Source organism: Myotis lucifugus, unplaced genomic scaffold (assembly GCF_000147115.1).
Source record: "Myotis lucifugus unplaced genomic scaffold, Myoluc2.0 scaffold_2, whole genome shotgun sequence".
NCBI lineage: Eukaryota > Metazoa > Chordata > Mammalia > Chiroptera > Vespertilionidae > Myotis > Myotis lucifugus.
The window spans coordinates 24,664,719-24,691,406 of record NW_005871050.1 but is presented as its reverse complement, the minus strand read 5'-3'; the positions used below and the strand labels follow the sequence as shown (position 1 = coordinate 24,691,406).

The 26,688-nt window shown below is 40.0% G+C and overlaps 1 protein-coding gene across 6 annotated transcripts in view; it reads left to right on the top strand.

The window, feature by feature from the left end:
- The window catches only part of PAK3 (p21 (RAC1) activated kinase 3), a 361,927-nt gene that overhangs the window by 305,199 nt on the left and 30,040 nt on the right, over window positions 1–26,688 (top strand). The gene's annotated exons all lie outside the window — the stretch shown is intronic.

Here is a 26,688-nt window from a genome sequence, read left to right as displayed (position 1 = left end):
GGTTTTCTAATCCATGTTCATCTTTCTGTTGTTCTGGCACCCCTATTATTCGTATGTTGTTTCGTTTCATGTTGTCCCAAAGCTCCCTTAGGCTCTCCTCCTGTCTTTTAATTTTTTTCTCCATTTGCAGTACAGTTTGAGTGTGTTTTGCTTCCTTGTCTTCTAATTCACTAATTCGGTCCTCCGCTTCTCCCAGTCTACTGTTGATACTTTCAATGGTGTTTTTTATTGCAGCTATGTCGCTCTTCATTTCTTCTTGGGACTTACTTAAGTTGTTGATTTTTTCATCTGTTTCTTCTAGCTTCTTGCATAAGTAGTTGAGTTTTTCATCTGTTTCTTCTTGCTTCTTGAACATCTGGTGCATGTACTCTAGGAACCTTATTCTGAATTCTTTTTCCGTCATGTTGCATATCTCTGTCTCACTTAGCTGCTTTTCTGGCGAGTCCTCCTTTTCTTTCCTTTGGGGGTTTCTTTGTCTACCCATGTTTGATCTCACTGACATGACTAGTTGTTGAGTCATTCAGTGGCTGGACCCTGGGTGGCAGTGGCTGCTCCCTGGGTGGCAGTGGCTCCTCGGGCTGTGGTTGCTCCTTGGGCGGTTGTGGTAGCAGCGGCTCCTCTGTTGATAGCAGGGCCTCTGGTGGGTGCTGTTCACAGCTGTGGTGGCTCTTCTGGCTGGTGGAGGGAGGCTTCACACACAGCAACTGTTCCCCAGGCAGAGCGTGTGGTGATCAGGAGGCCGCTGTTGCTTGAATCTGCTTTCCGTGGAGGGGTGCAGGTCTCCTCTGGGCTCTTACAGTCACGTTGCTTGCGAGTCGTTGCCTCCGGGTTAGTAGCCGCCGGGTTAGTAGCCGATCTACAAAACTTGACCCTTCAGTGAAGTTACGTGCATTTGCAGCAGCATGGATGGACCTGGAGAGCACCATGATAAGTGAAACAAGCCAGTCGGAGAAAGACAAGTGTCACGTGATCTCACTCATATGTGGAATTGTAGAAAGGAAAGAACAAAACTGTCGCTAAGAAAGCCAGAACGGCCACGACCCAATCACTCCCCACAGCTTCCCGGATTGCTGTTTCTTTGCCGATTTTTTGTCTAGAGGATTTATCCAGTGATGACAGTGGTGTATTAAAATCCTCTACTATGATCATATTGTTGTCGATCTCTCCCTTGATATCTTCCAGGAGTTTTTTTAATATATATATTTGGGTGCTCCTGAATTGGGTGCATATATGTTTATCAAGGTTATATCCTCTTGTTATATCAATCCCTTTAGTACAGTGAAGGCAAACCTATGACATGCGTGTCAGAGGTGACACACGATCTCATTATTTTGGTTGATTTTTCTTTGTTAAATGGCATTTAAATATATAAAATAAATGTCAAAAATATAAATCTTTGTTTTACTATGGTTGAAAATATCAAAAAATTTCTATATGTGACACGACACCAGAGTTAAGTTAGGGTTTTTCAAAATGCTGGCATGCCGAGCTCAAAAGGTTCGCCATCACTGCTTTAGTATTATGAAGTGGTCTTCCTTATCTCTTGTTATGGCCTTCACTTTGAGGTCTATTTTGTCAGATATAAGTATTGCTACCCAGCATTTTTTTGCATTTTCATTTGCCTGAAGGATATTTTTCCATCCCTTCACTTTCAGTCTGTGTGAGTCCCTTGTTCTGAGGTGGGTCTCTTATAGACAGCATATGTATGGGTCATGTTTATTTATCCATTCAGCCACTCGGTGCCTCTTGATTGGAGAATTAATCTGTTTACATTTGAAGTTATTATTTATAGGTACTTGTTTGTAGCCATTTTTATATTTTGTGTCTGTGTTCCTTCTTCCCTTTTTATTTCTCCTTTTTACACTGGTCCCTTTAGCATTTCTTGCATTGCTGGCTTGGTAGTGATAAAATCCCTTAGCCTTTTTTTTTCTATGAAGCTCCTTATTTCCCCTTCAATTTTGAATGATAGCAATGCTGGGTAGAGTATTCTTGGATTCAGTCCCTTGCTTTGCATCACTTTGTAAATTTCCTTTCATTCTTTTCTAGCCTGATGTATTTCTTTTCAGAAATCATTTGATAATCTAATGGGAGATCCCTTGTATGTAATTTTCTGTCTCTCTCTTGCAGCCTTTAAGATTCTCTCTTTGTTGTGAACATTTGCCATCCTAATTATGATGTGTCTTATGTGGGCCTTTTCTGGTTCATCTTGTTTGTTACTCTCTGTGCTTGTGTGACTATTTTCTTCCCCACATCAGGGAAGTTTTCTGATATTATTTCTTCAAATAGTTTTTCTACCCCTTCTTCCTCTTCCTGTCATTCTGGTACTCCCATTATTCGTATGTTGCTTTGTTTCATGTTTTCCCAAAGCTTCCTTAGGCTCTCCTCCTGTCTTGTAATTTTTTTCTCCAATTGTAGTTCAGTTTGCATGTGTTTTGCATCCCTGCCTTCTAATTTGCTAATTCAGTCCTCCGCTTCTCCTAGTCTACAGATGAAAGTTTACATGGTGTTTTTATTGCAGCTATATCACTCTATTTCTTCTTGATTCTTACATAAGTTGGTTATTTTTTTATCCATCTGCTTTATGAACTGTATGACCCTTATTTTGAGTTCTTTTTCTGTCATATTGCATACCTTCATTTCATATAGCTTCTTTTCTGGCAATTCCTCCTTTTCTTTCCTTTGGTGATTACTTTTTCTACCCATTTTTGTTCTCACCAAAGCATCTAGGTGTCGAGTCATACAGGAGCTACTCCTTGGGTGTCAATGGCTCCTCGGATGGAAGCTGCTCCTCAGGTAGTTACAGCAGCAGTTGCTCCTCAGTTGGCAGCGGCTCCTCTGGTGGGCACTGTTCCCAGCAGTGGTGGTTCCACTGGCTTGTTGAGGGAGGCTGCTCGTGCAGCTGCTGTTCCTCAGACGGGGGCGGGCTGCTCATGCAGCTGTTGCTCCTTGTACCAGGGTGGGATTCTTACTTGGCCACTGCTCCTTGGATGGGGGCGGGATGCTCACAGGGCTGCTGCTCCTTCTACCGGGGTGGGCTGCTTGCATGGCTGCTGCTCCACGGATGGAGGCGGGCTGCTCACGGGGCTGCTGCCTCAGATGGGGGTAGGCTGCTCATGCAGTTGCTGCTCTAGAGACAGGGGTAGGCTGTTCCTGAGCTGCTACTTCTCAGATGGGGGTGGAATCCTCGCAGGTACTGCCACTCCTCAGATGGGGGTGGGATGCTCATGAGGCTGCTGCTTCATGGACAGGAGCAGGTTTCTCATAGGGTTTCTGCTTCTCGTATGGGGGTAGGCTTCTCGTGAGGCTGCTGATCCTTGGATGGGTGTAGGCCGCTTGCACAGCTGCTGTTCCTTGGACCAGGGCTGGCAACTCATGCAGCTGCTGCTCCTAGGACAAGGGCCACCTGCTCGCATGGCTGCTGCTCCTGGGATGGGGGCAGGCTGCTCGTGAGGCTGCTTCTCCTCAGATGGGGGGGATGCTCACACAGCTGCTGCTCCTCAGAGGGGTGTGGGCTGCTCACGTGGCTACTGTTCCTCAATCGGATGCGGGCTGTGTGACTGCTGCTCCTCGGGTTGTGGGCAGGCTGCTTGTGCCACCGCTGCTCCTCGGGCAGGGAAGGCTGTTCTCTGGATAGGGATGGAGTGTGCGCACAGCTGCTGCTCCTCATTTGGGGGGTTGGGCTGCTTGCACAGCTGTTGCTCCTTGGACGGGGCAGTTTGCATGAGGCTGCCACTCCTTCGCCTGGGGAGGGCTGCTTGTGGGGCTGCTGATCATGTGGTCACAGTGCCCTGGTCTAAAGCATTAGGTCGGTCAGAGGGGAGTGTGCTTTGGGTCTTACATGAGCCTATGCCCAGGGTGGCTAGAGTCTCGGTGACCATGGGACTAAATACAACGTAGCAGGTCCCTGGCAGGGGTGGCTGTAGAGTCCCAGGTGTTACCTGAGGGCACCCTGGGTGGAAGTGAGGCTGGGATCTCAGTTACATCAGCTCTCCTCTTCAAAAAGGTGAGGCTTCTGAGGAAGAACTGGCTGCTCCAGGACTGTTTGCAATGGTAGCAGAGGCTGCCTAGTTAGGTGAGCCCGTTTAGCCTGCTCCCAAATGTCCTGCGGGATCTAACTGTGACTCAGTCACACACACACACACACACACACACACACACACACACACACATCCCACATGACCACACACTCCTCTTTTGCTCCCTCACTCACTCACACTCTCTCCCTCACTGCCGCCTTCTTCCTGCCTCTGTAATCAGGTCTGGAGTGTTATTGACCCATTCGTGGATGGAGTCTCCTCTCCAGGTGTCTGGTTATGTGGCTCGCTCTCTAGCACAAAATTCACCGTGACAAGACACGACATAATGGGAACAAAACACGAATGTACTCATGACACTGATAACCCCAATATAATTGACCACCAGAGAAAAGAGAATTAGCGGAGTGAAAAGAGAGCACAAATGATATTGAAGAGAGAAAAAATGGTATGAGAGAAAAGAAAAATCAGAAAAAGGAAGAAAATAGAAAAAACTACACAAATAAAAGAGAAACATGCAAATTGGTGTCACTCTGCTACACCCACCAGCCAACAAAGATGGCGGTTAATTTGCATATGCAGACACAGAGTGAAGAGTGAAGACTCCAGCCAGAGTGAAGACTGAAAACTGAAGACTGAAGAGGCTTGGCTTCTCTGCTGTGGCCACAGTGGAGAACCCAAGCCTTGCTGTGGCTGCAGTGGAGAACCCAAGCCTCACTGTGGCCGGAGGGGAGAAGCCAAACTTCGCTGCGGCTGGAGGGGAGAAGCTTAGCCTCAAGGATTGGCTTCTCCACTGCGGCTGGACCAAAGGCCTGGGTCCCGGGTCCTGGAGGAAAACCGGTGCCAGAAGCCGGGGGAAGAAAGGCATATTGCGCGAATCTTCATGCAATAGGCTTCTAATATATATATATTGTGGGGGAAACACCAGAGAACAAACAGAGAAACCAAAACTTACAAACACCAAATTCCCAGTAAAAGGGTTGGGGCAGAAGCTTATATACAGAAAGTAAGGTTAAGAATTAGATGAATACAGGGAGGACCTCAGTTCAGTATAGAGGAAGTAGAAAGAGGATGAGTGGATAAGAAGAAAGAGAAAGAGAAGAAAATAATAATAGTAATAATAGTAATAATAAATGTAAAAAAATTGATTAAAAATAGGATAAAAAATAAAATAAAATAAATTAGAATGATGGAAAAAATAATGCAAAAAGAAATAGAAAAAAAGAAACAAATGAAAAATGAAAATAGAGAAGAAAAAAGAGATAACAAAATAATCCTATATAATAAAAGAGAAACATGCAAATTAACCATCCCTTTGCTATGCACAAGCCACACCCACAAGCCTTTCCCACAAGCCAATCAGGAGTGAGTATGCAAATTAACCCAATTAAGATGGTGGCGGCCAGGGAGCTGGAGTGAGCAGGAGGCTTGGGTTGCCCCCGGCGATGGAGGAAGACAAGCTTCTGCCTGCCCTGGCCGGACCTCAGCTCCGCTCAAGGCTACAATGTTTCAATTATAGAAGACTAGAGGCCAGTGCACAAAAATTTGTGCACTCAGGGGGGGTCTTTCAGCCCGGCCTATGCCCTCTTGCAGTCTGGGACCCCTCGGGGGATGTCCACCAGCTGGCTTAGGCCCGCTCCCTGGGGGATCAGGCCCAACCTGGCAGTCAGACATCCCTCTGGCAGCGCAGGAAGTCCTCAGGGGATGTCTACTTACAGCAGGAAGCAGATTTAAGCTGCAGTTGGACATCCTTAGTGCTGCTGAGGAGGCGGGAGAAGGCTCCCGCCACCACCGCTGTGCTGGCAGCCATCAGCCTGGCTTGTGGCTGAGCAGAGCTCCCCCTGTGGGAGCACACTGACCACCAGAGGACAGCTCCTGCATTGCGCATCTGCCCCCTGGTGGTCAATGTGTGTCATAGTGACCAGTCATTCCTAGTCTTTCTGCTGTTAGAGTCAATTTGCATATTACCCTTTTATTATATAGGATAGAGGCCTGGTGCACAGGTGGGGGCCGGCTAGTTTGCCCTGAAGGGTGTCCCGGATCAGGGTGGGGGTCCTGCTGGGTTGCCTGGCTAGCCTGGGTGAGGGGCTGATGGGTGTTTGCAGGCTGGTCACACCCCCTTCAGGATGGTGGACCCCACTGGGGTGCCTGGCCAGCCTGGGTGAGGGGCTGATGGCTGTTTTCAGGCTGGCCACACCCCCTTTAGGGTGGGGGTGTCCCCACTGGGGTGCCTGGCCAGTCTAGGTGAGGGGCTGAGGGCCATTTTCAGGCTGGTCAAGCCCCCCAGCGACGGAAGCTCCCAACCTCTCCTTTATTCTTTTTTTTTTTTATTCTGGGATTTATTTACCTTCTATAATTGAAACTTTGTAGCCTTGAGTGGAGCTCATAGCCGGCCGGGGCGGGCAGGAAGCTTGGCTTCCTCCATCGCCAGGGGCAACCTAAGCTTCCTGCTCACTCCAGCTCCGTAGCCATGGCCAGCTAAAAGCAGGTATCTGGGGTTTATTTATCTTCTATAATTGAAACTTTGTTGCCTTTAGTGGAGCTCAGAGCTGGCTGCGGCAGGCAGGAAGCTTGGCTTCCTCCATCACTGGGGCAATCAAGCCTCCTGCTTGCTCCAGCTCTGTGGCTGCCGCCGCCATCTTGGTTGGGTTAATTTGCATAGAGTCCCTCTGATTTGCTGGTGGGCGTGGCTTAAGGCGTAGTGAAGGTACAGTTAATTTGCATGTTTGTCTTTTATTAGTGTAGATAAATAAATCCCAGGAAAAAAAAGAAAAAAAGGAGAGGCTGGAAGCTTGGGTCGCTGGGGGGCATGGTCAGTCTGAAAACGGCCGGCAGCCCCTCACCCAGGCTGGCCAGGCACCCCAGTGGGTACCACCACCAAGAAAGGGGGTGTGGCCAGCCTGAAAACGGTCCTCAGCCCCTCACCCACACTGGCCACGCACCCCAGCAGGACACCCCCACCCTGATCCAGGACACAATTCAGGGCAAATCAGCCAGCCCCCACCCATGCACCAGGCCTCTATCCTATATAATAAAAGGGTAATATGCAAATTGACTCTAACAGCAGAAAGACTGGGAATGACTGGTCACTATGACAGACACTGACCACCAGGGAGCAGATGCGCAATGCAGGAGCTGTCCCCTGGTGATCAGTGTGCTCCCACAGGGGGAGCTCTGCTCAACCACAAGGCAGGCTGATGGTTGCCAGCACAGCGGTGGTGGCGGGAGCCTCTCCTGTTTCCTAAGCTGCGCTAAGGATGTCCAACCGCAGCGTAGGCCTGCTCCCCGCTGGCAAGTGGACATCCCCCGAGGGCTCTTGGGCTGCCAGAGGGATGTCTGACTGGGCCTAAGCCAGCAGGTGGACATCCCCCGACCGGTCCCAGACTGCAAGAGGGCACAGGCAGGGCTGAGGGACCCCCTGAGTGCACAATTTTTTGTGCACTGGGCCTCTAGTAATAAAATAAAAATGAAAAAGTGAAGTTTTGGTTCCTTTGGCTTGTTTAAGATCCCACTCTTTTGTACTGTCTGTGGCTTCTCAGTTTCCTGTTTATGGGACTGAAGGCCTCTCTTCAGGCCAGTCCCTGTGCATTCTCAGGGGCTATTCAGAGTTTTTTTCCCTTTGTACTGCTCAGGATGTAGTCTGGGTGTGGCTGAGTTGGTTGCCTGGAGACTGCAGGGAGGGGCTTTCAGGAGAAAATGGCTACCTAGGTCCCGCATTTCAGGTATGACTCAGTGCCAGACTCTTGGCCACCTCTCCCGGACCCTTTCCTCTCCTCAGACTCCACAATTCTGCACCACAGCCATGAGTAAGTGTCCATGTCAAAAAGGTCCTATGAACTAGGTTCAGTGAAGAAAAGCAAAGACCACAAAGAGGGGGAAAGAGCTGTGCCTCTACTGGCCCCTCTCCTCCCAGCACCTCGTGGTCTGGGCAGCCATCCTGAATGTCCCCTCTGGGCTCAGTCTTTCGTGACTGTGGACCCAGCTCTAAAATCTCCTGCCACCAGCAGTCCTGCAGACCTCCTTTCCACAGACAGACACTGCTCTTGACCCAAGGGACGTGGCCTCTGTGCTGTGTGGTTTCCCTCTGATCCTCTGGGCTGGGAAGTCTTGCAGTTGTCCCCAGCCCAGATCCCTGATTTTACAGTTTTCCATGTGTCCTCTGCCCTTTCCAGCTGTGAATTCTAGATTTGATTTTGATCAAGTTGAATCTTTGGTATAGTTAACAATAGGAAAGGATACACAATCCACAGAGAAATAGCATTCCAGATCTTTGCTATCAAAAACAGCAAATATGTAGCTACTGAGCACTTGAAATGTGGCTAGTACAAATTGAGATATGCTGTAAGTATAAAATATGTAACTGATTTTTAAAATATAGGATTAAAATGGATAATAAATATTAATACATTTTATATTGATTATATGTTAAGATGAGATTTTACAGACATTTTTAATTTCACCATTTAAACTTTTAAAATATAGCTCTCAGAATTTTGAAAATATGACTGACATTATGTTTCTAATGGAAAACATTGTTCTAGTTGTAGGTTTAAATATGGGAGCTATTTATTTATTTATTCATGAAGTGGATTTTTTAGAGTTGTTTTTGGAAAAGTGGGGAGTGGAAGATGTTATAATTTTGTTTTGATTATTCATTTTAAGACCCAATTGAGCCAAAAAATAGCATTGAATTTAAAAAAAGGAAAAAAGTAAGTGATGGTTTCAAATATCTCCCAGATACCAGGTAATGAAGCAAGACTGATTTCTCCAAGAGCAAAGATCAGGCCATCAAGTGACTTTGAATACCAAAGAGTTTTCCCTTCCTGGTTGTTATTTATGCTTCTGACCTCTGAAGATGCAACAGGAAAGTTCTATTTTTATGCATACCTTTGTAAAGCCTTTATAATCTAAAATGAGAAATTAAAGCAGCAATCCTGCTGGCCACTGCAGAAAGGTCTGTTTTAAATTTCCAGTGAGTTCATAGTTTTTAAATTAATTTTTAGGGAGAGGAAGAGAATGAAGGAGGATGAGGATGAGGAGAGAGAGAGATAGAGATTTGTTGTCCCACATAATTATGCATTCATTGGTATGTGCCCTGACCGGGGATCTAATCCACAACCTTCATGTTTTCAGACAACACTAACCAACTGAGCTACCTGGCCATGGCATAAGTTCATCATTTTAAAGAATAATGAGCCCTAGCTTGTTTGGCTCAGTAGATAGAGCATTGGTATATGGACTGAAGGGTCCCATGTTTGATTTTGGTCAAGGGCACATGCCTGGGTTGAGGGCTCAATCCCAAGTGGGGGCATGCAGGAGGCAGCCGATCAATGATTCTCTTTCATCATTGATGTTTCTATCTCTTTCTCCTTCTCCCTTCCTCTCTGAAATCAATAAAAAATAAATATTAAGAAAGGATAATGAAACCAGCAGATATTTCACCTATAGGTTCAATTGAACTTTTAAGTAAGTCCTTAGAAGGTAGGAAATCTATTTTATTTCTCATTTTGGTCTCCTTTAGTGTCTAGCACAGTTCTTTTACAATTAGTAGGCCACCCAAAACAATTTTGTACAATGTGGGTCCACAGCAATAGTTTACTTGGCCAAGGTCATAGACCTACAGAACTTCCCCTGTCTGCCTCCCCATCACTCTAGATCTGTTTTTGCCTCAATAAAGATTTGTTGAACTAATGAGAATGTCTTTCTAGCTCTCCTTTTCCTCTACATCTGTGTTTTGTGTATGTATGTACATACATACTTTGCTCTTTCTGTATCTCTCTCTTTTTTTTTCAATTTATCTTCATCTCTGTTTCTCATATTGACTTGATCAGCCTTACCACATCTAATTCTTTATCCTTTGAGATCTGTCCTTTCTATTTATCTTCACCTTCCACTGTGCATTTTCTCTCTCTCACACACACACAACCAAAATGGTCATAATATAAATAAAGATGTATTTTAAATTGCTTTTAAGATTAAATTTATTAACTTATATCGATACTATAATTTTATCTTTTTTTAATTTACTAAATTTTTGTTTTTAGAGGTTTGTTCTCTGTTGTTAATTTTAAAAAAGAATTATCAAAATATTGACTTAATGCTCTGTAAACCAAAAAACCCACTTAAATTAATTTTCATTTTACTTAAATTGTTCTCAATTGATTTTTTCATGAATTATTAGCCTGTTAACTGTCCTCTACTTTCAACACATAGAACTTTTATTTTCTTTTAATTACGTCTGTGTTTTTTATTGTCTTCCTTTACCTATTATAATGGTGACATTCAAACCTCTGTCAGTAATCATTTGATACTAGAAATAATCAGCTCCAGTATTCAATTTTCAGCTTCAGGGAGCACAACAACTTAATCTTGGGAACTGGCTTTGAGAAGAGCCTCTCCATTAATCACCCTCATCTACTTGGAAAACTAAATTTTTCCAGTATGGGTTTCTACCATCACAGCATTCAGGCCTGGGGCCAGAGAATTGGGCTCCATCCTCCATAAATCAAGTTCAGAATTGCATGCCTAATCATTTGAGGCCATAGCTATGAGACGACGGTTTAAAATGACATTATTTCACCAGCTTTACTGTGAAAAATGTTCTACAGTCACCAGCAGTAGATATTTTGAGCAGATGTATGAAAGTTTCAAAAACAAGAAAGAAAAAAAGGCCTGCTACCTCCCAAATTATCATTAACTCAACATTTGTGTATCAGAAATATATCTGGTGGTGACTGAAAAATTTTCACTTTCTAGGATAGTTATATAAAATAACTTGTTTAATAAATGGAGTAGGATAAGACAGCAAAGTCAAATATTTATTTTTAGTCAGCAGCTATCTTTAGCAAGCCTGTGTAATTCCTGAATAAGCAGCAACTATGTAACAGAAGGCAGAATTTACTAATGTTGGCAGCTATCCTCACAGATTTCTTATTAATATATTTAAATTCATTTTAAGGCCTTTCTTTAAATGAGAATACTCTGAAAAACAAATCCTTTTTTCTCTTTCAGGTTCATATTTGTTTTCTCTTCAACATTATAATAGAAAAACACTTTTGAGGAAGCAACTCAGAGGAGATGGTTTGGATCCAGTTTAACAAATAACTTTTTTAAAAAATTCAGCTAACTTTTGTTGAGTGACTACTATGTATAATGCACATTACATGACATAATAGTTAAGAACCAGATTCTAGGAGTTACAGTGACTGCTATGCTCCCTCTCTCCCTCTCTCTGAACATCTGGAAGGGAGAAAAGGAAAGTTGTATCAAGAAATAAGCAGGACCCCCATTCTTAATGCATGTAACTTTCTCCTGTATTTTATTTATATGTTATTACTAGAGGCCTGGTGCACAAAATTCGTGCACGGGTAGGGTTCCTAGGCCTGGCTGGTGATTAGGGCCCATCGGGGCCTTCTGGCTGCCAGCCAGTGCCTTGCTTCCGGCTGCCAGCCAGGGCCTCCCTTCCATGACTGCTGGCTGCCAGATGGGGCCTTCTTTTGTTCTGTGCTGCCCCCTGGTGGTCAGCAAACATCATAGTGAACAATCTAAATCCTGGTCTCCAGGTCAACCTCACTTTTCATATTAGCCTATATATATATATATATATATATATATATATATATATATATATATATAATTATTATTATTATTATTATTATTATTATTATTATTCTCCACCACAGATCTCTCCCTTTCTGTCCTAGCCCTAAATGATCATTTCTATCTTCTGTCCATTTGAATCCTATAGCTTATATTAGCACTGGCATGTATACACTACTTATATCTTAGCTTGTCTAGACATTTAAAATTGCTTAAAACTTTGAAAACTATGAAGGAATAAAGGGAGGATTTCTGGAAAATTCAAAGAAATAGAAGAAACCCAGATTCTGAACTCAGAAGGCTGTGAGAAAATTAATTTTTTAAGCATTGATTTTCTCATTCATAATATACAGAATGCACATACCTCATAAATTGTGAGAAATGAATGATAGAAGGCATTTAAAGTATATGGCACACAGTGAACTTCTCAGTAAATGCTAGTTATTATTAGGGGTGAAATACACATTCGCAGCTACTATGATTAGAGCAGAATATAGTAAGTATTGTAATGTAATTACAGAGAGTTAAGTGGACAGAGAGGAGGGACACATCATTTATAGCCAGTGTGGGGGTTTAATAAAGAATTCTTAGAGGAGGTTACATTTAAATAGTGACTTGAGAAGGTATAAGATTTAACAAGTAGGGATTATAGGAAGTTTCACTTGAAGGAAACCAAATTAACTCTTGCTTCAGATTGTAGGTTTCATTTACTTTGGCATCCTTAGGGCCTGTAACAGTATCTGGCATAGAGTAAAATACTCAGCAAGTATTTGATGAATGCATATTGAAAAGATCAGAAGAATTAAGTCTATAATTGGTTTGTTTACATCAGTATCCAAAGAAATCCACACATTGTATTTGCTTGTATCACCTATATCTCTGTATTCTAAATCAGTCTCCCTTCTTTTTCCACTACCATTGACTTCTTAAGGAAACGAGTAATTGTCTTATAGAATGTACCACGTTCTGGGTTTCTCTATTAGTTTCATTTGATGTGATTTAACTTTTTCCTCTATTCCCTGTAATTCCTATAAGTGGAAGATAAGTTAAGAAGCTTAATAAGGTTCAGGTTCAACTTTTGGCAAGATTTCTTCATTTTTGGGGCTGTGTGTATAATACTATATCAGGAGGCACACAGTGTCTTATTGTTTCATATTTTAGGGACACATAGATTGATCAGAATATTAAATGCGTAACTGTCCCCTCCAATGCAAAGTTCCTGATCAACCGTTCATCTAATGGAGTCATCTATTGGTGATTATTACCCAAATAAACTATTTCACTAGGGCTTACAAAATAGTGATTTAAAAACAAACTATCCTGCCTTCCATACTAACTTGCTAGGATACTTTTCTTGAAAAGAACTTTACCTCATCAGCTAGGGGTCTTTGGTTACTCTGGAATGTAGTTCATACAGGGAAATCATGACAAACGCATCATTTTGATTGTTAATTTTCAGTGTAAAAGGTTGGTACTCAAATTACTTCCAAAGGTGTCCAATAAGAGGTGTTTTGATTTTTTTTTAGTGGGTGGAGGCATTGTCTTTTTTTTAGTATTTTGATTCTTTATTGTTTAGAGTAGTACATATGTCTTCTTTTCCACCCATCGACCTCTCCCCAGCCACTCCCACACCCCAGCACATGCCCTCACCCCATGTCTGTGTCCATTGGTTATACTTATATGCATACATAAAAGTCCTTTGGCTAATCTCTTACCCCCTATCCCCACCCCATATTCCCTCTGAGGTTGGGTGGTCGGTTTGATGCTTCTGTTTCTATTTTTGTTCATCAGTTTATGTTGTTTATTATATTCCACAAATGAGTGAGATCATGTGATATTTATTTTTCTCTGACTGGCTTATTTTGCTTAGCATAATGCTCTGCATATCCATCCATTCTGTTGTGAATCGTAAGAGTTCTTTCTATTTTACACCAGCATAGTATTCCATTGTGTGGACATACCACAGCTTTTTAATCTATTCATCTGCTGATGGGCACTTAGGCTGTTTCCAGATTTTAGCTATTGTAAACTGTGCTGCTATGAACATAGGGTTGTATATATCCTGTCTGATTGGTGTTTCTGATTTCTTGGGATATATTCCTAGAAGTGGCATTACTGGGTCAAATGGGAGTTCCATTTTTAATTTTTTTAGAAACTCCATACTGTTTTCCACAGTGGCTGCACCAGTCTGCATTCCCACCAGCAGTGCATGAGGATTCCTTTTTCTCCACATCCTCAGCAGCACTTGTTGTTTGTTGATGATAGTCATTCTGACAGGTGTGAGATGGTACCTCATTATCATTTTGATTTGCATCTCTTGGATGATAAGTGACTTTGAGCATGTTTTCATATGTCTCGTGGCTTTCTGTATGTCCACTTTCGAAAAGTGTCTATTTAGGTCGGTTGCCCATTCTTTTATTGGATTGTTTATCTTCCTTTTGTTAAGTTGTATGAGTTCCCTATAAATTTTGGAGATTAGACCCTTATTGGAGATAACATTGGCAAATATGTTCTCCCATGCAGTGGGCTTTCTTAATGTTTTCTTGATGGTTTCTTTTGCTGTGCAAAAGCTTTTTATTTTGATGTAGTCCCATTTGTTTATTTTCTCTTTAGTTTCCATTGTCCTAGGAGCTGTATCAGTAAAGATATTGCTACGACATATGTCTGATATTTTGCTGCTTATGGATTTTTCTAATAGTTTTATGGTTTTCCTTCTTACATTTAAGTCTTTTATCCATTTTGAGCTTATTTTTGTGTATGGTATAAGTTGGTGGTCTAGTTTTATTTTCTTGAATGTATCTGTCCAATTTTCCCAGCACCATTTATTGAAGAGGCTGTCTTTACTCCATTGTATGTTCTTGCCTCCTTTGTCAAATAGTAATTTAGCATAATGGTTTCAGTCGATTTGGGGGTTCTCTGTTCTGTTCCATTGGTCTATATGTCTATTCTCATGCCAGTGCCAGGCAGTTTTGAGAACAGTGGCTTTGTAATATAGCTTGATATCTGGTATTGTGATCCTTCTAACTTTGTCCTTTCTCAGGATTGCTGCGGCTATTCGGGTTTTTTGTTTTTTTTGTTTGTTTGTTTGTTTTGTTTTTTACCTCAAATGAATATTTGGAGAGTTTGTTCTAGGTATGTGAAATATGCCATTGGTATTTTAATAGGGAGATGCATTGAATCTATAGATTCCTTTGGGTAGTATGGACTTTTAATGATGTTGATTCTACCAGCCCATGAACATGGTATATTCTTCCATTTGTTTACTAGTATGTCTTCCTCTATCTCTTTTTTCAACATCCAGTAGTTTTCCAAGTACATGTCTTTTATCGCATTAGTTAAGTTTATTCCTAGGTATCTTAACTTTTTTTGTTGCAATGGTAAATGGATTTTTTTTGTTTCTCTTTCTGTGAGTTTATTATTGGTGTTTAAAAATACCAGTAGATTTCTGGGTATTAATCTTGTATCCTGTTACATTAAGAATTCATTTATTAAGTCTAGTAGTGTGTTGATGGAGTCTTTAGGGTTTTCTATGTACAATATCATGTCATCTGTGAATAATGATGGTTTTACTTCTTCATTTCCAATTTGGATGCCTTTTATTTCTTCTTCTTGTGTGATGACTATGGCTAGCACTTACAGTACTGTGTTGGATAGGAGTAGTGAAAATGGGTATCCCTGTCTTGTTCCCTTTATTAGGGGAAATGGTTTTAGCTTTTGCACATTGAGTATGATGTTGGCTGTAGGTTTATCATATAAGGCTTTATTATGTTGAGGTATGATTCCTCTATTCCTACTTTGCTAAGAGTTCTTATCACGAAAGGGTGTTGGATTTTGTCAAATGCTTTTTCTGCATCAATTGATATAATTATGTGATTTTTGTCTCTCAATTTGTTTATGTGATGTATTATGTTTATTGATTTGCAGATATCGTACCAACTTTGCATCCCCGGGATAAATCCCACTTGGTCATGTTGTATGATCTTTCTAATGTAATGCTGGATCCAATTTGCCAGAATTTTGTTGAGGATTTTAGCATCTCTGTTCATCAAGAATATTGGCCTGTAATTCTCTTTCTTTATAGTGTCTTTATCTGGTTTTGGGATTCGGGGATGCTGGTTTCATAGAAAGAGCTTGGAAGTGTTCCTTCCTCTTGAATATTTTGGAATAGCATGAGGAGGTTAGGTTTTCGTTCTTCTTTGAGTGTTTGGTAAAACTTCCCTGTGAAGCCCTCAGACCCAGGGCGTAAGTTTGCTGGAAGCTTCTTGACTACTGCTTCAATTTCCTCCATAGTTATTGGCCTATTCAGATTTTTTATTCTTCCTGATTGAGTTTTAGAAGCTTATATTTTTCTAGGAGTATGTCCATTTCATCTAGGTCAGCCAATTTGTTGGAATAGAGTTGTTCATAGTAATTTTTTTTTACAATCCTTTGTATTTCTGTGGGGTCTGTTGTTACTTTACCTCTTTCATTTCTGATTTTGTTTATTTGAGTCCTCTCTCTTTGCTTCTTAGTGAGTCTGGCTAGAGGTTTATTTTTTTCCTTTATTGATTAAGGTATTACATATGTGTCCTTATCCCTCCATTGCACTCCCATCCCTCCGCCCCCCACACTCATGCCCTCACCCCCCTGGTGTCTGCGTCCATTTTGTTTATCCTTCCAAAGTACCAGCTCTTGGGTTTTTTTACCTGTTGTTTTTGTTTGTTTGTTTGTTTTGTCTCTGTGTCATTTATTTCCACTCTGATCTTTATTATTTCCTTCCTTCAGCCCACTCTGGGCTTTTCTTCTAGCTCTCTTTCTAATTCTTTAAGTTGTAGAGTTAGATAATTTATTAGCAGTTTTTCTTCTTTTTTGAGGTAGTCCTGTAATGCTATGAACTTCCTTCTCAGGACTGCTTTCACTATGTCCCATAGATTTTGGATTGTTGTGTTTTTATTGTCATTTTTTTCCAGGATGTTTTTTAGTTCTTCTTTGGTCTCCTTGGTAACCCAATCATTGTTTAATAACATGATATTTAGCCTCCAAGATTTTTATTTTATTTGGATTGTTTTTATTGTAGTTTATTTTTAATATGATGCCATTGTGATTTGAAAAGATGCTTGATATTATTTCAATCTTTTTGAATTTGGAGGGACTTTTCCAGTGTCCCAATATGTTGTCTATCTTTGAGAATGTCCGATGTGCACTTGAGAAGAATGTATATTCTGTAGCTTGGGGGTGAAATGTTCTGAAGATGTCAGTTAAGTACATCTTATCCAGTGAGTCATTTAGGATTGCGTTTCTTTGTTGATTTTTTGTCTAGAGGATTTATCCAGTGATGTCAATGGGGTATTAAAGTCCCCTACTATGATTGTATTGGTGTGGATCTCTCCATTGATATCTTCCAGGAGTTTGTTGTTGTTGTTGTTTGTTTGTTTTTATGTATTTGGGTACTCCTGCATTGGGTGTATGTATGTTTACCAGAGTTACTAGTATATCCGCTTGTTGTATCAATCCCTTTAGTATTACAAAGTGGCCTTCCTTATCTGTTGCTATGGCCTTCACTTGAGCTCTATTTTGTCAGATATAAGTATTGCTACCCCAGCTTTTTTTTTTTCATTTCCATTTGCCTGAAAAATATTTTTCTATCCCTTCACTTTCTGTCTGTGTGAGTCCCTTGTTCTGAGGTGGGTGTCTTGTAGACTGCATATACATGGGTCATGTTTTCTTATCCACTGGATGTCTTTTTATTGGAGCATTTAATCCATTTATGTTTAAGGTTATTATTGATAGGTACTTGTTTGTTGCCATTTTTTTTTAATCCTTTATGCCTGTGTTCCTTCTTCCCTTTCGATTTCTTCTTTTTATAATAGTCCCTCTAGCATTTCTTGCTTTACTGGCTTGGTGGTGATAAACTACCTTAGTTGTTTTTGTTTGTTTGTTTGTTTGTTTGTTTGTTTTTGTCTGCGAAGCTCCTGATTTCCCCTTCAATTTTTAATGATAGTTTTTCTGGATAGAGTATTCTTGGATTCAGCCCCATGTTTTGCATCACTTTGTATACTTCATTCCATTCCCTTCTGGGCTAATGTGTTTCTGTTGAGAAATCATTTGGTAATCTAATGGGAGATCCCTTGTAGGTAACTCTCTGACTGTCTCTTGCAGTCTTTAAGATTCTCTCTTTGTCATTAATGTTTGCCATTGTAATTACAACATGTCTTGGTGTTGGGTCTTTTCAGGTTCATCTTGTTTGGAACTCTTTCTGTTTATGTGACATTTTTCTCCCGAAATCAGGGAAGTTTTCTGTCATTATTTTTTCAAATAGGTTTTCTGTTCCTTGCTCCTCTTCTTGTCCTTCTGGCACCCCTATTATACAGATGTTACTTCATTTAATGTTGTCCCAAAGCTTCCTTAAGCTCTCCTCCTGCTTTTCTCATTTTTTTCTCCAATTGCTGTTCAGATTGGGTGTTTTCCCATCCTGTCTTCTAACTTGCCAATTTGGTTCTCAGCTTCTTCTAGTCTACTGTTGAAACCTTCCATTGTGTTTTTTGTTGTAGCTATATCATTCTTCATTTTCTCTTCATTCTTACATAAGTTGATTTTCTCATCCAGACCGTTTAGGAGCTGTATGACCTTTACTCTGAATTCTTTTTCTGACATATGGTATGCCTCAGTTGTTGACTTCAGATTCTCGGGGTCAGCAGGGACGTGTGCACAGTTCCTCTGGTGTATGACTCCCTGTGAGGGCCCAGACCCCTCCGGCATGCAATTCACTGTGCGTCCCTGGCACCCAAGGCACAGTGCAAGTGCCCCTGCCTACCCTGAGAATCTGAACTGAACAACTGATGTGGCGGGCTTGGCGGGACGGGAGAGCACTCTGGGGATCACAGGAGTCTATGGCCAGGGAGGTTGGAGTCCCGGAGTTTGTGGGTCTTCAGATGAAGTAGCAGTTCTTTGGGTGGAGAGGCTGCAGGGCCCAGGACTGTATCTGAGGCCAGTCTGGTGGTGATGAGGCTGGACTCCTAGTCACAGCAGCTCTCTCCTTCAAGATGGCATGGTTTCTGTGCCAGAGCCAGCGCCCTGGGAGTGCTTGCAGTGGTAGCAGGGGCTCCCCATCTAGTAGAGCCTGAGATTCCTGTAGGATCTGTCACACACACACACACACACACACACACACACACACACACACACATATCCACACACTCCTCTTTCGCTTACTCACATTCTCTCCCTCACTGACAGCCATCTTAACCAGTTCTGCATTCTCTTATTTTCTGGAGGCATTGTCTTTTATTTTTAAAAATATCTTTATAAACTCGTGGTTTTTTTGTATTTTTATTTTGTTTCATTCAATTGCATTCATCATTGTTTTTGATGGTCCAACTGTCCTATCTTTGGGTAATGTGATCCCTTTTCACAGCATTAATTTTGAGAGTGACCTGTAAAAACTTGTCTAGGACATGTAACACTTGCAGTTAAGAGGTCATACCTTCAGAAAGAATTTATTTATATTCTTTTATTACAATTCTGACAGGTACTCTCTATGAGCATCCAAAACCAGCATTTATTGAGAATATTTCAAACTAATGTGTCTTTCCCAAAGAGTACTTTATGTATAAAAATAAGTGAATATGCAAAATCATCACATTACATAAGATATTTTATAAGGATTTGAATTTAGGGCAATTCTTTTTTCCTGATGGAACATTTTAGGGAAAAAACACCTTAATATTTGGGCATATATGGTACATTTCTCTGTGTGTGGTTGGTATGTTTTTAACACAAGTGGTAACAAACTATCTTCTTTTCTGTTATGTGCCTCTGTCTTAAAGGTTACATGTCAGTACTTTATTTTTAACAGAAGCAGTGTTTTGTTATTTGGATGTACTGTAATTTATTTAATCAGGCCCCATTGATAGACATTCAGTTGATTTCAAATATTTTGCTATTATAAACAAGGCTTCAGTGAAGATCTTTGAAAATGAGCTGTTTAGTACATATGCAAATTTATCACTAGAATAAATTCCTGAAAGTAGAATTATTAGATGAAAGGATATGTGCGTTTTTCATTACCAAGTTGCCATTCATTCAAGTTGTTCCATTTAACACTTCCACCAACAAGGTATGAGAGTGCCTGTTTGTCCACCCCCTCACCAACACAGCCATATTCATTTATTTGGGATTATAGAACTATAATAAAAGCACATCCCCACACTGATTTTCAAAAGGAAAAATGTTTTAAAAAGGAACTCTAATAAGAAATATTATGGCAAAACAAAGGTTATCCTGAAGAATCTATTGGCCAATATAATCCATGTCTATATTATGCCAAAGTATCTTTGTTGCATATCTCATCTCTTTGTAGATTATATCAGTCATGAAGCTAAAATTGTCAGAAAATGACAATGGAAGCATCTCTTGAAATCATTGTTCTCCTATGTATAAAGATATATGTTTGGCCAACGCAATTTTGTCAAACATTGGATCTTTGCCAGTTGTATAATTATATAGAATGATAATATGATCAATCCATTAATGATTGCAAGCAAATGTCTTTTTGCAAGCCCCCAATCCCTGTCACTCTAAATTAAGGCTTTAGTTTTAGTTTTAAGGCTTCGGGAAGTAAATATATCATATTAGGTAGTTTTCAGACTTTGATACTCAATGAGGAGCCCTCTTCTTGCTCTAACATTAAGTTCCCATATTGAAGATGAATAATTTTGAAACTTGTTTCTGAAAAGACTTGATTAATAACAGTTTGTATAAAGGACCTGACAAAGCAGAGTACAATATAAAACTCAGGGATAAGTGCTGAGAATAAAACCTCTGACTTGTTTATCTTTGAGAAACTATGGACAGGAGCAGAAGTGGTGTCCTGTGTGCTATAGACATGATTCTTTGCATAGGGCCATCCACCCAAAAAGTATTTTCTTCCTCATGGGATCCAATTGGGCCATACATGGTAGAACACTGCTATGAGGCACTAAATAAATGTAGTCTGAGAGTTATAATAGGCTTTGTGATGAAGGAGATTAGAAGTAGATTAGCATTTGTGAAGAATAATGCTTATGGAGCAATGGAAGATGCTTTTTGTTTTTAAAATTACTGAGTTGTGTGCTGTACTTTATAAAGAAAGATGATGCCACTCACTCCACCACCATTAGCAGAGTTTGTGCACTTTAAGTTGTTTTTTACAGCCATAGTAATGAGCTTGTGTTAAGCCACCTACCCTCTTTGCCTGTCTAGGCTAGGCCCTCTTGAAACCAGTGGTGCACATAGTGAAACAGCTGCTTAAACTTAATGTTGGAATGAGTAGTTGAGAGTTATCTGGCCTTTCCAGGGATTAAGCCCTGTAACTGTGGCCTCATTATCACTGGACTATAACCCACTGAGCTCCCTGGCCCCACACTCATAATGTGTCATAACTCTATTTAAATTTAAATGGCCATGAATCCTCTGGGAAAAGCCATACCCTAGCTGAAGAATAAAATATTTTCTATTCAGATTTATAGTCCTCATAATTACAAACTATACCACTTGGTCTTCACTATATTCTGTGTACTTAGAAAGGGACTGAGTTAACATGATTTTTATATAATTTTATTTTTTTAATTTAATGGTACATTTTCAAGAGGTAAATCACACAAAAAGAAAATACTGTGAAACTCTCTGTCTCTGAAAGTATTGCATGTGATGGTAACACTGTTCATCTCCATTCCTGAGCCCTAAAGGGCATGTGTCTCAACAAAACAAGTAAATGTATAGTAGGTGATATTGGACAAGATGATATCTATGTATTTTTTATGTCAAATGCATTAATATACCAAGACAATCTCTAGATAATGGACTAAAAGTAGTAACTGTATCTTAAATACTCAGCAGAAGATAAAGTCCAATTCTAAGAATTAATCATGATCATAGTCCACTCTTGGCACATGACCAAATTCTAACTGAATCATAAAACAGAAGAACCATCTTGTATAGTTATACCAAAGCACTAAAATATACCATGTCCAGCGACAAACTAAATGGCTTACAAGGAACACATGGACTAAGTGAGCAGAAAATTAGAGATGAGAAATACAGGGGTAGACAAAAGTAAGTTTATAGTTGTTCATACAATAATACAAAAATAAATAAATAAATAAATAAATAAATAAATAAATAAATAAATAAAATAAGAATAAACTATGTTTCTTATACAATTGTAAATCTACTTTTGCTCACCCCTGTATTTTAGGGAGGCAGCTTAGCCTAGTATATACAAATGTGGACTTTGGGAAGTACTGCACTTGCACTTAACATTGATGTAAAAATGCTAAATATAACAGAATATGAAATGGTGGTTAAGAGCATGGGCTGTGAAGTCAAACTAATGCATTTTTTAGTTTAGCTGCTGTCTATGTAAGCTTGGGCAAGCTACTAGTATTTACTATTCCCCAGTTTCAGTTTTCTCATTTGTAAAATGAGAATGCTAGAACTTACCTCATAGGGTTGTATAGGGTGACCATTAAGTGAGATCATCCATCCATCTACAAAGTGCAGACAGAAAGTAAGGCTCAATCAATGATATAGCCTTTTCTAGCAGCAGCAGCAGAGGTAGAAATAGGAATAGTTGTAAAAAATAGCCATCCTAAATGTGTATTACATCCTTGACTGTGACCTCATTAACATTAGATTTATATTTTTAAAAACTTAAATGTGAACACTGCCCTATCCTTTTGACTCCCTCACTCTTATTCCCAGGAGGCTCTCCTTGGACCACATTGAGGTCTCTAGTCCTCTTGCCATTTTCTTTTTCACCAGTCCATGAACTTCCTACAAGCCTCATTTTCCTGTCCTTCCTTTATTCCTCTAATCCATTGCTATGCTGAAGCCAGAGTGATTAATCTAAATTATGTCTTACCATGTTGCTGCTTTGGCAACTACACATGATCATGGGTTGACATTGGGTCTTAGGAGGAAGCATCAAACCCTGATGAAGATTGCTGATAATTAAACTGATTTGTCTTAGGAGGAAAAAAGAGAAATAGTGAATTGTATGTTTCTTTTTAGAGCCTTTAGAACAGATGCCAGTGTTTTGTTTTGTTTTTCATTTGGGTGTTAAGTGCTTGGTCAGATCAAGAAGAAACTGTTGGTAAAGCATTTAATGTAATGACATGAACCCAGCAGAAAACATCACATTGTAATTGATGATGATACCCAACAGTTGAATAATTAGTTGGTTTAATATTCTTGAACCACAGTATAGGTTAACTGAAAATCTTTTCCTCAAAATTAGGAGACTTTTGTGACATACTAGCTGTGTCATCTTAGATGATCTCTATTTTTCCTTGAGTCTGGATAATGCTTGATTTCTTTATACCATCTGAATGGCTGAGTCTTATAATAAATAAACATAAGCCCCATCATAAACAAATGTTTTTCCTTCCACAATCTGGCTTCAATACAATTGGAAAAGAGGGATAATATGAATTAATGTAATTAAATGGCCTACAAATAAAATTATAGTCTGTAGATGATGATGAAGATAGATGATGATGATGATGATGATGATGTTTGCTAATATTTATTGGCAATTTCTATATGTCAGTACTGGTTTTTAAATATTGTATACATTTGAACCTCTAATCCTGAGCCATGGAGAGGTTAAATTATTTACCCAGGGTCACACAACTAGGAACTGGTAGGATTTGAACCTGGGAAGATTTGAGTAGATGGGAGTGAGTATTGTTGTTCTTAACCCATCAGTGAACAAAGAGAGTTCTTTAATAAATTAATAAGAGGAGTGAAATTCACATATGTGCCAGTTTGAATATGGAAAAGCATCAGAACTGGGGTACAGAGAGGATGTTAGAGGTGCTAAGAAGGAGGTGGAGACGGCACTAAATTTTACTCTGCAGGTTAGTACCTGAATATGTGTGTTTGAATTAAGGATTCTACAAAGACTGGAAGTTGGGACAACCAACAACTTATGGGTCAAAGCAGTGAATTCTAAATGCCTAACAATATCTTTGGTGGGGGGTTGGGTGTGGGAATTGAAGTGGAGGAGTATATCACCATTTTAAATTCTGGGACAAGAGTTGGAAGGAAGGGAAAAATGGTTCCCACTAGACAATTGCATATGTACAATAAGACCGGGGAATGAGAAGTGAGGAATAAAGTTCATTTTTGAGTTAATAACTGATTCTTAGAGTTTCAGGGTCTTTAAGCCTCTTTGGATTAGGGATTCTTGGCAATTCCATATAACCCAAGATATTGGTATTCTAGGATTAGAACTCTAGGAATTTTAATGAAGTGCTGAGGGAGGGGAGCCACAAAAATCCCAAGGATTTGAAAGGTTAAGGTCTGGAGATGTTAAACTCGAATTCCCCTTACACTCCAAGTCATTCACAGTTTTAACCCCTAGGGCAGTGGAAATGGGCTTAGGGAGTGGAGGATGAGGTGGTGAAAAAGGGGAAAGCCACCTTGGCAGAAATTTTGGGCCTCTCTCTCTAGGCCAGTGATGGCGAACTTATGACACGCGAACTCATTTTTTGGTTGATTTTTCTTTGTTAAATGGCATTTAAATATATAAAATAAATATCAAAAACATAAATCTTTGTTTTACTATGGTTGCAAATATCAAAAAATTTCTATATGTGACACGGCACCAGAGTTAAGTTAGGGTTTTTCAAAATGCTGACACGCCGAGTTCGAAAGGTTCGCTATCACTGCTCTAGGCTTTAACTAGAACAGCTCCCATTTTATACAGAGGGTTTCTGCATATGATAAAGCTTTCCTCATTTGATAAAGGGATTCCAAACTTAAAAAGGCAGCTCTAGCCAGCTTGGCTCAGTGGATAGAGTGTCAGCCTGTGGATTCAAGGACCCCGGGTTCAATTCCGGTCAAGGGCATATGCCTGGGTTGCAGGCTCGATCCCCAGTAGGGGGCATGTAAGAGGCATCCAATTAATGACTCTCTCTCATCACTGATGTTTCTATCTCTCTCTCCCTCTCCTTTCCTGTCTGAAATCAATAAAAAAAAAGAACTCATAGTTTAGTGTATTTTCTTATAAGAGAAAAAGAAAAAGGCAAAACCACTTTAGTAAGAAAAAAAGGACATGGAACCTCTAAAAAGTATTCTAATAGTCCTTGTCCTTTTTAAATATAGTGATGGACGCTAACAATGTTTTGGCTGGGATAATGGGAAGAGCCTACTAACAACTCAGCAAGTGAGTCACACTTACTGTGAAACCAATAACAGCAGCAGCAGCAACAATGACAATGTTAGCAGTTACCATATTAAAGCACTAACTCTGATCTGGGAACATGGCTAAATGCTTACACAGACTGTGCCATGTAATTCTCTGTACTTCTAAGAGATAAATACTTTAATTTTGCAGATATCACTTTTTTTGCATCTGAAGGAATTGAACAAGTGGTCTACATATATAGGAATAAACCAAGTGAAGGCATTTTTAAATTTAATGCTGCATATATATTTGAGTAGTTGCTCAGGGCTTATACAGCTGAAATACCCACTAGGTTGAGGTGACCTGTTCCTTTACACTCAGGCAATTCTGAGTTTGGAAGGGCAAACCACGAACTGGCCTCTAAAATCAGGAAGGTCTGATATTATTTTTCCAAGAGGGAAGAGTTTTATGTAGACTTAAGTAAAAGAAGAAATGCTTTCTTCACATAAATGCAAGGTTTTGTTGCAATTGCATGTTTGCTTAAAAAGACTTTTATTATTTGGTTTATTCAACAAATACTTATTGAACACCAACTATGTGCTCTGAGCCCTAAATTTCAAACATATAAAATTGAAAGAGCAACTTGTTTAATATAATCCTCAAACCTAAGGAATTTCTGAAATTACCAAATCCTGGTTTAGAGGGGACCTATTGATTAAGTGTGATTTCTCACTCTAATTTCAATAGATACTTAAATACCCATGCAGAGTGACAAGAGCAGTACCGTTTATAGATGCTAGATCATGGAATTAAAGAATCTTAAAAATTAAGTAACCCATTTTTTTATATTTTGCAGGTCAGAGAGTCAGACAGGCTTAGAGTATAAACTCCATAACCTTGGACAGGTTTCTTAACCTCTATGATATTCAGATTCCTTATCTATAACATGGGAATAATAGCACTTGCCTTATAGAAATACGGTAAGGATTACATAAGACAATTTATATGAAATTTTTAGTGCAGTGTCTGACACATGCAACATGCTCAATATATCTTTTCTGTTATTGTGATTACTATTTTCCAAGTGAGGGGACTGAAACACAGAGAGGGGAAGTGACTAGTCTAAGGTCACACAGATTGTTAATGTTAGGACAAACATTAGAACTCAAATCTCTATTAGTACTCAAATATTCCTTAAACTACATCACCAAGTTTAATCCTTAGGAACAGGTAATGTAAACTTCCTAGGCCTGTGATAAATATTTTAGCTCATCCAGAGAGAAGAATGACAAGGAAATGGCTGACATAGCAAGAGAATTCCTGGACTCACAAAACAAAGCATCAAGGGATAAATAGAGAACAAATGAGAACAAATGAGAAACAACAATTACCAGAAAGTTTAGACAGCACTGTTAAAGCATTACTATTCCTGGTGAATCACAGAACTCCTCCTCCTCCTTCTCCTCCTCCTCCTCCTCCTCCTCCTCCTCCTCCTCCTCCTCCTCCTCCTCTTTTATTCACCACAAACATTTCCACAAAAATGACTAGGTTTTTGCTTTTCCTGGAGATGGGGGTGGGGAGGTGTTTCAGAATGCATAAGTGTTTCACAAAATTTTACCGTGAAGTCAGCTTTATTAGACAATTTCTATTTGCAAAGCAAAGTAGCCTTGTAATTCAAGTTATAATGGAAGCATGAGTATTACCAAGAGTTAAGAAATGATACATTTTTAAAAAGATAGTGGAGTGGAGTGTAACCTCATAGTAGAAGCTGTTGAGAAATATAGCAAAAAGAAAAAAAAAGGCTAAACAGTAAATCCTTATTGTTATTGGTTTGTGTAGCTATGGGTAAGTACAACACTGAGAATGATTTATTTGTTACATAAAGATATTAAGAATTAGAAATATATT